Genomic DNA, 15,755 nt, shown 5'->3' with positions numbered 1-15,755 from the left:
CCCCCCCCTGCACTTTCATATTACAAAATAGTTTTTCCGTTCTATCATGGGAGGAAGTAATCTATAACCTTGGGCAACAACACCAACAAACAACAACAACAACAACTCAGTATAATCCCATTAGTGGGGTCTGGGGAGAGTAGTGTGTACGCAGACCTTACCCCTACCCTGGGGGTAGAGAGCCTATTTCCGATAGACCCTCGGCTCCCTCCCTCCAAGAACTCCGCACCTTGCTCTTGGAATGACTCGAACTCACAACCTCTTAGTTGAAAGTGGAGGGTGCTCACCACTAGAGCAACCCACTCATTGGGCAACAATGAGGGGATTAAATTCCTTAAAGACACACAAGCAACTTGTGGGCTTAAAAATTATTTATGTTCCCTTTTATTGAACTAACATTTCTTTTCTTCTCTAATTTCTAGTTTTTGAACACAGTGATACTAACAGTTTGTAATCGCAAGCAACTGCCAACAACCGAAGAAAGTAGTAATAAGCATGAATCCTCGAACCATTTTGACTTCAACATGTCATTGACATTCCTTGCAGCTTCTTCTATCATATTGTCACGATCCGAAATTTCCACTTTCGGATCGTGATGACGCCTAACATTTCACATGCTAGGCAAGCCAACGTTGGAATAATATTATTCATTTAAAAATAATTTTTAAATTTATTAATAACAAAGAAACAAATGCGGAATTAAAATCTAAAATATAGTGAATAATCCATAAAATAATGGTGTCTAAATACCATCCCAAAATTGGTGTCATAAGTGTACGAGTTTCTAGAATAATATAAATAAAGATCTGAATAAAATAAAGCTGTCTGAAAACAAACGCACAGCTAAAGTAGAGTAGACGGGGACTTCAGAGCTGCGGACGTTGTGCAGTTATACCTCAAGTCTCCTCTGAGTAGCTGAAATTCGAGCGAATCTATGGTACGCTGCTGGGACCAACTCCGAAATCTACACAAGAAGTGCAGAGTGTAGTATCAGTACAACCGACACCATATACTGGTAAGTGCTGAGCCTAACCTCGATGAAGTAGTGACGAAGCTAAGGCAGGTCACTTCAATAACCTGTACGCAATAATAGTAATAACCACAATAATAGAAATAAATCAGATAACTCATTTTAATAGTTGAAGCCAACTCAGCAGTCATAACCAATTATTATTTTTATCAATTTCCGTTGCAGCGTGCATCCCACTCCCACAATATATTCAATTCAGTTGCAGCGTGCAACCCGCTCTTCCAATATATCCATTTTCAATCCTCCCATATATTTATTTTAATCAAGTATATATAGACTTTTAAATAAGTCTGTTGCGGCGAGCAACCCGATCCCCCAATATGAACTTTTAAACAAGTCTGTTGCGGCGTGCAACCTGATCCCCCAATATGGACTTTTAATAAGTCTGTTGCGGCGTGCAACCCAATCCCCCAATATAAACTTTTAATAAGTCTGTTGCGGCGTGCAACCCGATCCTCCAATATGGACTTTTAACTCTGTTGCGGCGTGCAACCCGATCCCCCAATATGGACTTTTAATAAGTCTATTGCGGCGTGCTACCCGATCTTCCAATATATCTATTTACCAATTCATATAGAAGAAATTGCCCCAATAAATACAAAAATTAATATAAAATTTTTAAGACAACATGCATACAATAATTATGATTTAATTATGAAACAAACAATGACAAATAATAATTTATTATGAAAATCAAGTAGAAAAATAGGCAGTTTACTAATTAATATGCTGAATGTCAAGTAGCAATTAATGCACATAAATCAAATAAGCATGTAGCAATTATTGCAGGAATTCAAGAATTAATATTTGACAAAGAATATGAGAGAAACAATTATCATAACAATTAATTAGTATATTAAAACAAATTTAGGATTTTAAAATAATTATGCAAATAATTAATTTGACAACGTATAGACACTCGTCACCTCGCCTATACATCGTTCACATGCATTTCATATAACAAATAATTTAAGGGTTCTATTCCCTCAAGTCAAGATTAACCACGACACTTACCTCGCTTTTCAATTTCAATCAATTACTCAACCATAGCTTTCCCTTTTAAATTTGTCTCCAAAATCTTCAAATCTATTCACAAAAAATTCGATATACTCAATACGAATCATAGGAATTAATTCCATATGAATTTACTAATTTTTCGAATAAATTCCGAAATTCACTTTAAAAATTGATAGCGGGGCCCACGTCTCGAATCTCGGAAAAACTTATAAAATCCGAACACTCATTCCGAGACGAGTCCAACCATATAAATATTATCAAATTCCGATGTTAAATAGACTTTCAAATCTTAAATTTTCGTTCTTGGAAAATTTTATAAAAATCTGATTTTTCTCCCAAAATTTCACGGATTCATGATATAAATGAGCATGGAATCATGAAATATAACCAATATAGGATAAGGAATACTTAACCAATATTTTTCCATCAAAATCGCCCAAGAATCGCCTTACCCGAGCTCAAAAATGGACAAAGGTTGAAAATGGGACGAATCCCATTTTTTCCGATTTTTACCCTTCGCGAACGCGGTCAGTGCCTCGTGTTCACGAAGCACAAATTTGTGCTGTCCAATTTTACTCTTCGCGAACGTGAGGGCTACCTCGCGAATGCGAAGCTTGCCTGGCTTGGCCTTCGCGAACACGAGCTACCCTTCGCAACCCTTCGCGAATGCGAAGGCAAATTTCTCTCCAGTCATTTCCCCTTCGCTAACGCGAGGCTTTAATCGCGAACGCAAAGCTATGAATCTCGACCCTTCACGAACGTGTTCCCTCTGTCGCGATCGCGAAGCACAAAAATGTGCCAGTCCAATTTTCTCTTCGCGTTCGAAGACTCTCGTGAACGCGAAGAAGAACACACTAAAAGCCTTAAGTTTGCAGAAACCAGATTTTTCAAAGTTCGAAATCATCCCGTGGCCTATCCGAAACTCACCCGAGCCTTCGAGGCTCCAAACCAAATATGCACATAAGTCCTAAAACATCATACGAAATTGTTCGCGCGATCAAATCTCTAAAATAACACCTAGAACGACGAATCAGATACCAAATCAAATAAAAAATTTCAAGAAAATTTAAAACTTATATTTTCACAACTGGACGTCGGAATCACGTCAAATCAACTCCGTTTCTCACCAAATTTGGCAGACAGGTCATAAATATTATAGTGGACCTATACTGGGCTTCGAAACCAAAATACGGACTCGGTGTCAAAAAATCTAATATCAGTAAATTCTTAAAAATCATTAAGCTTTCAAACTTTTAATTTTTTATCAAAATTGCATATCTCGGGCTAGGGACCTCGGAATTCGATTCTGGGCATACGCCCAAGTCCCAAATAATGATACGGATCTACCAGAACTGTCAAAATATTGATCCGAGTTCGTTTACTCAAAATGTTGACCAAAGTCAACTTAGTTGAGTTTTAAAGCTCTATTTCATATTTTAATCTATTTTTCACATATAAACTTTTCGTAGAATTGTACGGACTGTGCACGCAAGTCGAGAAATGATAAAATAGTGCTTTTCGAGGTCTTCGAACAAAGAATTACTTATTAAATTTAAAGATGACACTTTGGGTTACTTTGGGTCATCACACATATCCAGGTGCGGATTTAGAGTAGTGGTGCCGGGTTCATCTGAATCCAATACATTCGATGTAAAACATAAATTTATGTATAACAATTCACTAAGATTACAACAAATGGTACGATAGGTTCAATGCTAAAAACCTTAAAGGCTGAACTCATAGAATTTGAATTCTGGATCCGCCTTTGATCTTATCAACTGCCACTCCAATCTACAAACCAAAGCATATATATAAGATTAAATTCAAATCATTTTGGTGAAATTATTCACAGCAATAAAAACCAAAACCAACATTAAATTGAATTAAAATTTGCACTACCGGAAGCTTATTTGTGATAGACAAAATATGCAAATAATAATGTTTACCCTTAAAATGGATAATAAATAAATTTGTACGCAATTTTAAGGATATGTGGATTGATTCAACACAAGTAACCAAGAATGTTAGATAAACGAATTAAAGATAAAATAAATAACCAAACAAGTTGAGACGTTAAGTCCGGGCTAAGATTCAAGCTTAACAATAGTTCTGCCCACAACGGGGCCATCTATTCGGAGCCAAATGTGTATGAAGAATTATGATTAAAAAAAAAAATCTCAATAACTAGAAAGAATTGAAATAGGTTTATATTGCTTTGATATGCGTGTTACAATGTGTATTGAATGAAAAAGCTTCCCCTTTATATAATAGGAGAGTTTCATACCTAGTACAGTTCTAAAAAAGGTAAAAATTCTCCTTTCTCGTCAATTACTGATATGTTACTAACGTCGGGCGAGATTCGCGCTGTGATACCCGGTTAGGTGCGGATATCACGGCTTTCCATTAGTCGTGTGCAACCATCCGTTGTGCTTCTCGAGGTTTAGGAGCTCGCTCTAGGTCCGAGAAGCGTTTTCTTGCCAAGCTCGGTGGAGAATACTCTATTCGGCCCTTGGTACGAGAAGTCCCTAGCTTTGATTCTTATCCCATGCAGTCATATCTCTGCTTCGTTCCACCCACCGGGAATTCGAGGTATATGTTACCCTCGGTTTTACTCGTATACAGATAGTCCCCTCGTTTTCCAGAGAATAGCTTTGCCGTAAAGATGGGAAATAATAGATGTTCCCCAGTTCCTTCCTTCGTACGTTATAACCGAAATGACGAAGGAGCCAAAACGACCCATTAGTCACGTTGTTCTGACTTCGGACACATGTTAACCATTGGCTGGCCGCCTCCGAATATGAAGCGTCACGTGATGATTATGTTTTCTCCTATAAAAGCTTCAACCTTTTGTAACTTTTCCACTTTCCGATCTTAGCTCTTTTCTTCGAATTCCCTAACAGCTTCCAACTCTTTCAAATCTTCATAATTGTTCTTAAGATTCTACCAAATCCTCATCCTACCTTCAAACCTTCATACATTTTCTTGGATTTTCAACCCAGAACCTCATACCTTCACTCTGAAACTTCAAATCTTAATAAACGCTTTCGAAATCTTCACATATATTCCAGATTTACGATGGCCAAGACTTCCAAATCAGTTCCTCAGCAGGCTTCCTCTTCATCTTCTCACCCAGCCACGGGCGCCGAGGCAACCATCCTCGAAGTGGTTGTCCTCGAGGTGGCTGCTCCCGAGGGGATTGCTCCCGAAGTGGCTTTCGCCGAAGCTACCTTAGAGCCTCCCATGAAAAGTTTTATTCACGGGGGTTGTTCAATCTTAGACTACTTCAAAGTTGAGAAGGCCTTATCCAAACAAGACCGAGGTGAAAGGGCATCGAGATATATATGCTCTGTCACCGAAGATACCCTTCCCATTGTCCGAGAGGACTGTAACTGGGGAGGTAAGGACTTGGTATTACCCAGGCCTAAGAACGATATCACCACTCATGTGGAGGGGTATTTAAGTGTTCACACTTATCCCTTCATAGTGGGCCCGGTAAACTCAGTTATTTTGGACTTCTGCAAGAGATACGAGGTGTGCCTTGGGAAAATCTACCCGTCTCTTAAGAGGATCGTGATCCTCCTCCGTTACTTTGCGAATAACACCGAGTCTCCTCGGTTCACCTTCAACCACCTGCTCCATATATATAGTCCCTAAATTTCCCGAGGGGGACTAATGAAGCTCACTCGCCAGTCTAGCAAGGGCCCCTTTTTGAGCATTGACGAGGATCGAAATCGAGGCTAGCTGGGGCGCTTCGTTCGGGTGAAGACCGAAGATTTAATCCCTCCCGAGTTTCTTCCATTCACCGAGAAGTGAAATGCATCTCGTAAGTGTACTATTTCCTTAAGTGTCGAGTTTTTCTTTTTTCCCTTTCTCATTGTCAGTATTCGTGATCGTGCCGCTGTTGCTTGGGTTCCCATTGCGGTCCCCCAGCTCAAGGATTGGATCGAAGGCATTTGTAAGCAGATGTCGTATTTTGAGCGTTAGTGCTGCAAGCTTTCGAAGGGCTGATGGGAGGACCGTTCTCATGGTTAAGCTTTTCTTAGAATAGTTAATATTACGCCCAAAACATATATAACGCTGACCCTTTCTCTTTCCTTCGCAGGTTTGCCTAAGACCACTGAGCTTATGCTGCTGAAAGGGGGCGAGGATGCGTCCCTACCCGTTGATACCTTCGTTACGGGACAGCCGGGGGCTGTTGCCGATGAAAAGAAGAAAAGGAAAAGAAAGTCCTTGGGCTTAGAGGGATCCGAGGTGAAGATAAAAAAGAGGTCGGCCACTCGAGCTATAAGGCCCCGTAAAAATTTTGCTAAAGAATTTGAGGTTCTGTGGTGTCGAGGTAGACTTATGTGTTTGAGAATTGCCGCGGTTCAGACTTTTTGGGTCGAAGAATACACTGAGGAGTTGATGGAATGTTTTGGCAGAAGAAGGTAATTCAGCGGTCTGTTTCGCGACCGCATAACCGTTTTGCGGACAGCATAATGGTCGCAGAGTTAAGCAGAAATTTGTTGAATTTTGAGGGTTGATTCGGGGTCTATTGTGCGATCGCAAACCTATTTCGCGGTCCGCACTTCTATCGTAGAGTTGTACGAGAAAATTTCGTTGGGCGATTCTGCGGCCGCATAAGTGGACTGCGGACCACAGACCAGTCACAGACCTGCCCAGATCATCCCAGTTTTTGGGCATCACTTTTGTGGTCCATTATGCGGACCGCATACATGTTCTGCGGTCAGTTCTTTTACCGCATACTTGAGTTCGGAGGGTCCATTTTCCTATTTTTATAACTTGGCCCCATTTTGATAAATAGCCTTTGGGGCTTATTTTAGGGCAATTGTTTGAGCATTTTAGAGAAAGTCAATAGCATTTTAGAGAGAGAAGGAGGAAACTTAACAATCTAATCATCCAATCTTGCTCAAGCCTTGAAATTCAACAAGAAACCTCATAAGTTCTTCACCTAAGAGGTAAGGTTCCATACCCTAGTTTTTAATTTCAAATTTGGGTGGAAGATGGTTGATTGGGAGTATGATTCTTGGGTGTAAGAGTATTATTTACACATGCATGTACCAATAAGGATTGTGGAAAGATTGTTGAGCTCAAATAATTAAAGATTGAGTTGTGGAATGAAGGAAATCTTGTAGAAGAACCTTGTAGTCAAATTTGCATACCTAGTGTTTGATAAAATGCTCAAATGAGCTAAAACCATGAATATCTTCCTAATTTGTGTTCAATTTTGTTATGTCTCAAAATAGATTGGGATTGCTAGGATTTTTGGAACAGTGTAGTAATTTAAGAAAAGCTCAAAGCGCGGTATGTTGGCTAAACTACTCTCTTAGAATCTAATTCCATAATGTTCCCGTAAGTTTCAAGTATGGTTGTCTCAAGTTCCTAATTCCTATGTTCCACGTTATACCTTATAAACTTGACTATTCCGAATGAGAATTATGTCAAAAGATATATGTTCAAAGTATGGGTTGTGTATTAAGATGTTATGGCTTTGAGCCGTGTTTCAAATGAAAGCTAGTATTCCAAATTGTGTGAGAAAAACTCGATATGCTTAAGACTCTTAATTGCTCATATGTGTACCTAAGGTCTTGATTGAAAATGTCTTATTGTTTATAATTTACAAAGATTCTTGAAAATGAAATAAGTGAATTGGGGATATAGAGTATGGATAACGTGCCAAGAATGAAAGTTATACTTGTGGCTAGTGGTGCAATTGAAATTAGATGATGTGAGAGAGGTTAAGAAATAAGCCTTGATTCAACTGTTTTAAAATGACTTCGAAAATAGAATTGCCTAGAAGCTTATGCACTCAAGTCGTGCCAATATGTGGCTGTTTTAACTAATGCTATGTTTTGTAAGTATTTTCAATGTGTTTTGCGTCTTACATATTCGTGAGTGAAAATTGTGTATTGCCCTTTTTGGGGAAAAATAGTTCAAGAATAAATGGTGTGCTACTTGTTTATGATTTTAACTTGCACTTCGATTTTCAATCATTTTACTCCATTTCTTGGAAAGAAATTTATTGTGTTTAAATTCTTCATTTCCAATAAACTTAAAGTTGTGGTTTCCGAAATATTATATATGTTGATAATTGTGATGATGATACATGGAAGGAAAGATATGAAAGTATGGAATTTGAAATATAGCTACCGTGCCTTGAATAAAGAATCTTGTTAATGGCCAAAGAGCCAAGAAAGTATTGTTGTTGTGATTGGTTAAAAATACTAGTGAAGATTTATAAAATGTGAAAGATGATGAGGTAAATATATTTATGCTTTTTTCCCCTTGTGTGCAAATTAAAAATATTTTTGGGAGTATCATTAGTAAACCGAGGAAGAGTGGGTCATAAGGCATATATCCGAAGCTACACGTGCCGGTGTAGGAATGGATTGTGATTATTCCCCTTATTTGGGATGAGATTATTCCCCTTACATGGGAAGGCAGCCTAGCTGATCGGGTGGATATAGGACGCCATGTTGCGCACATGGTGGTACTACTCTAGGTAACACCTTTCTTTCGCACCATATGTCAAACTACATTGTTCGTGGGGATATGGCCTAACCGATCGGGCGTGATCGGACTCCATGCTAAAACCACGGTGGTAAATCGGTGCTAATGATCTCTCAACCAAAAATATATTTTATTTTTCGTATTTTGAAAATTGTTATGTTTTAACTGGGCATTTGGATATTGTTGATTGTGACTTGCTGCTTATATGGTTTTCCCTTTCTTATATGGGCATTCTATTTTGAAAGAGGACAGTTAGCTTTGCATACTAGTACTATTCCATATATACTAACGTCCCTTTTGTTGGGAGCGTTGCATCTTCAATGGATGCAGATGGTTCATTTTCCATATAAGTAATCCACGAGTTCGAAGCAGCGATGAGGGAATGACCCCGCCATTGAATCTGGGGGAGATTTACACAAGAGTTCGTTGGGAGAATGCACCGAGCCATGGAGGGATTGGAAGAACTTGTTGCTAAGGGAAGTGTCCTTGTTCCTACCAATGTCACCGCAACACCGGATCGTGTGGTGAGAGAATCTAAGAAACGAAAGAGAGTTGTTGGTGCTAATGAACCGGATTGTTTAATTTGCAAGAAGTGTCACTTGCGAACATTTTGGATGACTCTTGAAATATGTTATGGTTTTGGAAAGAGGGGGCACAAGAAGAACAAATGCCCTGTGTTGGGTACACCTATCCCAGTCTCGATGTGCGAGAAGGAACATTTGGCGTCGTGTTGTGAGTATGCTAAGCAACATGTTAGGGGTGGCAGGTTTGGGAAATTCCAAAGGCCCACATAGCAAACCGGTACGGGGTTTATTACTCCTACATAGGAGGCCTGGAGCAAGGATAAGGGTGATGCTTATGATGTATGCAAAAGGGGTGAATATTAGGTCAGTGGGGCGAATCAGTTTAGCGGGCCTCATCCCCGTTGTGTGAATTGAGAGAGATGTCATTCGGGAGTATGTAACTATGGTACCAATGTATGATACAAGTGTGGTATGAGGGGTCACATTCAGAAAGATTATCATTAGTCTCTCCAGAGCATGGGCGGGGGTGCGACACAACCACCCACTTCTGTATCTACTACATCCACATCGCCTCCCCCAACTAGAGGCACTATACCACACGCAGGGCGTGGAGCAGCTAGGGGTGGTGTTCAGAGCTCAGGAGGGCCCATCAGGTTTTATGCTATGAGGAGGCGTCAAAAGTCGGAGGCTTCTCCAAATGTAGTTACAGGTATATTAACTGTCCAATCTCATGAGGTATATGCCCTTATTGATCCCGGTTCTATCTTGTCATATGTCATTCCTAATGTTGCTATGGAATTTGGGATAAAAGCGAAACAACTTTATGAGCCATTATTTGTATCTACTCTTTGTACAAGACCTATCATTTGTGAAGCCTCTTTATCACAATTCCTTATATTGACGACTTCTTGAGGAATTGAGTTCTATAATTATGTCCTTGAATTGAGTTATAACTCTAGGGTTAATACTTCCCACTTGCTTCCCTAATATTCTCAACAAGGGACTATATCTGATGAATTTCTTACAGAACCTTCTGATTCAAATAGATAACATCTGCTCACTTGTGCCTATGCACGCACAATCATAATATTTACCTATGTAGTATCAAATCTAATGTAAAGCAACCTAGTGTTGATATCCTTCTTGAGCCACTATTTCTCTCTCCGGTGTATGTGGCTCCTATGGTTTGAACAATCACTTTACTCCTTTGTGAATATTATCATGAATCCTTTTCACCGTCTAGTAACATAAGAGCATATATCATCACCTATCATATGTGTACCTGTCAAATGAATATGGGTCACTTGTCCGCATAAAAGTTTTTGGGAAATTTGAGATTTTTACAAATTCATCACAAGAAGATCTTTTTGTTTGCCCATCTTAGTATGACGTTCATGTCCACCTAAATCATGCCTCAGTGAGTAAATCACGCTGTTCCTAGTATTGTAGTTGCCCATTAAGTGGCCTGATATTGCAGCTTGATAGTTATTATGGCAAAACCATGTCTAGCTAATAGCGAAGTGTTCATTCTTTCTAACCAACACATGATTTTATCCCAATATTAAGGTATCCTAGCTATGTGGTTTCACTCGTGAAAGGTTGAAATTAGATGCTTCCAGATTTCGGCATAAATCATGGGCATATTGATTTGAAAGATAAGTTTGTCGTATCTCTAGTCCTCTCATATAGGATCAACTATCAGGAAGGGTTAAGCTGTTAGAATGATAATAATCTCACAAGTGTTCAACTTCTTTTTCAACCTCATGGGCTTGTGGCATATCTATTTCCGGTGTTAGTTACTGTTAAGAGTGTAACGCAATTTCATGTATTTTGAAACCCATATCACATTCAGGGTACCAGAATATTCTAATTTGAGTTAAACCAATTTTCCTTACACTCAATAAGGCAATTGGTGTCACGTACTTGGATATTTCTCCTTGAGGCTTCCTATTGCCGAACAGGGCACATATGGAATGAAACAATTGTTGTTGTCCTTTTCATAACACATAGTCTTCCAAGAATAGCTGATTCTAATATCTTTTTCCTCCCGATCATGCCTCCCATATATCACATGTCTAAAATGACTCACTTGTTATACACCTTAGGATCATGTACATGGTCCCTACATTATCAATGCCTACTAGGAAACCCTATGCCTCATTTGTCGAATCGATGATGTCATCACAACGATTAACTATGCCAGTACTATTGGTAGTAACCCTCATGTATCTTATAATATAACCTCTTAAAAATTCCCTTCTCAGTGCAATGATAGATTCTTGAACAATTCCAGCCCAATCTCGAACCTCGTTGTTCCTATTTATGGTAAATCTATTGAGAGTTGTAGATTCAAACCTGTCAAAGAAGAAGCATCCTTCCGTAATCGAACATATTGGGTAGGAACTCTATAGTCATATTCATTCTAGTACATCATAGAATAATTGTTGAAAGTCGCCAAAGGTTTAGTTTGGGTGCTCGACGTAGAGATTTAGAGTTGAAGAGTGTGAACATGTTATTCTCAAGATTTTCTCCATAAAGATATTATGTGAATTGTTGATAAAGGTAAGATCGGTGTAGTTTACATTTTGGCCTTATGAAATCTTGAGGTAAATAAAGTAGGCCGAACTATGAGTATAATAATTCCCCATTGTGGTTCTCCAAGAACCCGGTGTTTCATGTGTCTGTGTCTAAGAAGGTAGTTGGAAATACTTTGCCTATCGTTCCGTCGGAGCCTAGTGAAGGTGAAGTTAATGGATAATTGGACTATGAGGGGTATCTATTTTCCATTATTGTTAGATAAGTCCGGGAGTTGAGATTGCCTCCGTTAATGTGTTATGGCAAAGTCTGTAAGTCGAAGAGGCCACCTGGGAGGTTGAGTAAGAAATGAAGAAGAAGCACTCTTATTTGTTTGAATATCTATGTAATCGTTCTATGAAATTGTTCCCTATGAATTACATATCATTTGTACAACTTATGCTAAGGGTGTTCCTTTTCTAGTAATATATTGCTTATGAGGCCACGGTTGGTGTTGTTTTATGTTATATTGCATCATCGAGTAATGTATATATTTTTAGGATTGGTTTTTAGTGATTCTATGGCATGTGGATAAGCCCAATTATAGAGGAGACTTTGCCGAAATTTTTGAAAAATTTAGAAGTTAGTCAAATCTGGAGGATTGCGATGTGTAAAAGAAGGAGATGAATTATGTTGGATGTTCTGGGCGGACTCTACTCCTCATTCGAGGACAAATGATCCTAAGTGGGGGAGGATGTAAGGCTCCGTAAAAATTTCGCCAAAGAATTTGAGGTTTTGTGGTGTCGAGGTAGACTTATGTGTTTGAGGATTGCCACGATTCAGACTTTTTGGGTCGAAGAATGCACTGAGGAGTTGATGGAAATTTTTGGCAGAAGAAGACAATTCGGCGGTCTGTTTCGCGAACGCATAACCGTCTTGAGGGCCGCATAATGGTCGTAAAATTGACCAAATATTTGTTGAATTTTGAGGGTTGTTTCGCGGTTCATTGTGCGATCGCAAATCTGTTTCGTGGTCCGCACTTTTGTCACAGAGTTGCATGAGAAAATTATGTTTGGTGATTCTGCGGCCGCATAAGTGGTCTGCAGACTGCAGACTGGTCGCAGACCTGCCCAGATCATACAATTTTTGAGCATCACTTTTACGGTCCATTATAAGGACCACATACCTGTTCTGCGACCACAAACTTGAGTTCGGAGGGTCCATTTTCCTATTTTTATAACCCGACCCCATTTTGATAAATAGTCTTTGGGGCTTATTTTGGGGCGATTGTCTGAGCATTTTAGAGAGAGGCAAGAGCATTTTAGAGAGAGAAGGATGAAACTTAACATTCTAATCACCCAATCTTGCTCAAGCCTTGAAATTCAACAAGAAACCTCACAAGTTCTTCACCTAAGAGGTAAGGTTCCATACCCTAGTTTTCAATTTCGAATTTGGGTAGAAGATGGTTGATTGAGAGTATGATTCTTGGGTGTAAGAGTATTATTTATACATGCATGTACCAATAAGGATTCTGGGAATATTGTTGAGCTTAAATAAGTAAAGATTGGATTGTGGAATGAAGAAAATCTTGTAGAAGAACCTTGTAGTCAAATTTGCACACCTAGTGTTTGATAAAACACTCAAATGAGCTGAAACCATGAATATCTTCCTAATTTATGTTCAATTTTGTTATGTCTCAAAATAGATTGGGATTGCTAGAATTTTCGGAATGTTGTAGTAATTTAAGAAAAGCTCAAAGCGAGGTATGTTGGCTAAACTACTCTCTTAGAATCTAATTCCATAATATTCCCGTAAGTTTCAAATATGGTTGTCTCAAGTTCCTAATTCCTATGTTCCGAGTTATACCTTATAAACTTGGCTATTCCGAATGAGCATTATGTCAAAAGATATATGTTCAAAGTATGGGTTGCATATTAAAATATTATGGCTTTGAGTCGTGTTTCAAATGAAAGCTAGTATGCCAAATTGTGTGAGAAAAACTCGATATGCTTAAGACTCTTAATTGTTCATATGTATACCTAAGGTCTTGATTGAAAATGTCTTGTTGTTGATAATCTATAAAGATGCTTGAAAATGAAATAAGTGAATTGGGGATATAGAGTATGGATAACGTACCAAGAATGAAAGTTATACTTGTGGCTAGTGGTGCCAATGAAATTAGATGATGTGAGAGAGGTTAAGAAATAAGCTTTGATTCAATTGTTTTAAAATGACTTCGAAAATAGAATTGCCTAGAAGCTTATGCACTCAAGTTGTGCCCATATGTGACTGTTTTAACTAATGTTATGCTTTGTAAGTATTTTCAATGTGTTTTGCGTTCTTACATATCCGTGAGTGGAAATTGTGTATTGACCTTTTTGGGAAAAAGTAGTTCAAAAATAAATGGTGTGCTACTTGTTTATGATTTTAACTTGTGCTTCGATTGCCAATCATTTTACTCCATTTCTTGGAAAGAAATCTATTGTGTTTAAATTCTTCATTTCCAATGAACTTAAAGTTGTGGTTTCCGGAATATTATATATGTTTATAATTGTGATGATGATCCATGGAAGGAAAGATATGATGGTGTGAAATTTGAAATACGGTCACCGTGCCTTGAATAAAGAATCTTGTTAATGGCCAAAGAGCCAAGAAAGTATTGTTGTTGTGATTGGTTTAAATTACTAGTGGAGATTTAGAAAATGTGAAAGATGATGAGGTAAACATATTTGTGCTTTTGTTTCCCCTGTGTGCAAACCAAAAATATTTTTAGGAGTATCATTAGTAAACCGAGGAAAGGTGGGTCATAAGGCCCATACCCGAAACTACACGTGCCGGTATAGGAGTAGATTGTGATTATTTCCCTTATTTGGTATGAGATTATTCCCCTTAATTGGGATGAGATTGAAAATAGCTGTGAATTGGAAAAATCAACCCACACGACATATGTGGGAAGGCGGCCTAGCTGATCGGGTGGAGATCGGACGCCATGTTGCGCACATGGTGGTACTACTCTTGGTAACACCTTTCTTTCGCACCACATGTCAAACCACATTGTTCGTGGGGATATGGCCTAGCCGATCGGGCGTGATCGGACTCCATGCTAAAAATACGGTGGTAAATCAGTGCTAATGATTTCCCAACCAACAATATATATTATTTTCGTATTTTGAAAATTGTTATGTTTTAACTGGGCATTTGGATATTGTTGATTGTGACTTGCTGCGTATATGGTTTTCCCTTTCTTATATGGGAATTCTATTTTGAAAGATGACAGTTAGCTTTGCATACTAGTACTATTCCATATGTATTAATGTCTCTTTTGTCGGGGGTGTTGCTTCTTCAATGAATGCAGGTGGTTCATCAACGGGCAACTTTGGTCCTCGTTAGCAGTTGCTCCCTATTCAGCAGGTTTTGGTGAGCCCTACTCTATTTCGGGCATGATATCACTTGATGTTGTACTTTGTGTTTTGAGGTATTGCTGGGGCCTTGCTGTCGTCATTTTCATATTACTATTCTGTTGTACTTAGAGGCTCCGTAGATAGGTTGTGGGTGGTGTTTGATGTGGGAAATTAAACTAGAAATGGTGGTATTTGGCAAACATGTTTTTCATTATATCTATAATCTTGTAATATTTTGGAAATTATGAATGACACTACTAATGGAAATGAAATGGGAGTTATTAATGAAATGTTTTCAGTGTTTGATTAATGGAGTACATCTTCTCTTTATTCATGGGTGAGTTGGGTAGAAGAAAATCTAACAGGCTTGCTCGACCAGGTTCACTCGGTTGAGTACCGGTCGCACTCCCCGATTTCGAGATGTGACACGGGCCCACAAGTCCAAGAAGAATATCGTGTCCCAAGTACTAGACTCCAATTTTCTTTACCAGCTCAGGGATGAGCCCGAAGAAGATGATATCTTTGTTTCCCACGGATCGACCCTTGTCGGGGAGCAGGCGGCTACCGAGGAGAAGAGCCGTGAGGCCGACCTCCCTCCGACTCAAGAAGACAAGATGGAGGCGGGGGCTGAGACCTCCCGAGAAGTCGTTTCTGCTATGAAGGAGGCGCTTGGTGTAATATACATCATGGAGGTGCCCTCCTACACCGATTCTATGCTTGAGGAGGTCTAAGCAGGAAAAGAGAAGTTAAGTGAAGGGG

Source organism: Nicotiana tomentosiformis, chromosome 6, assembly GCF_000390325.3.
Source record: "Nicotiana tomentosiformis chromosome 6, ASM39032v3, whole genome shotgun sequence".
Lineage (NCBI taxonomy): Eukaryota > Viridiplantae > Streptophyta > Magnoliopsida > Solanales > Solanaceae > Nicotiana > Nicotiana tomentosiformis.
Note: the sequence above shows the minus strand (reverse complement) of the source record.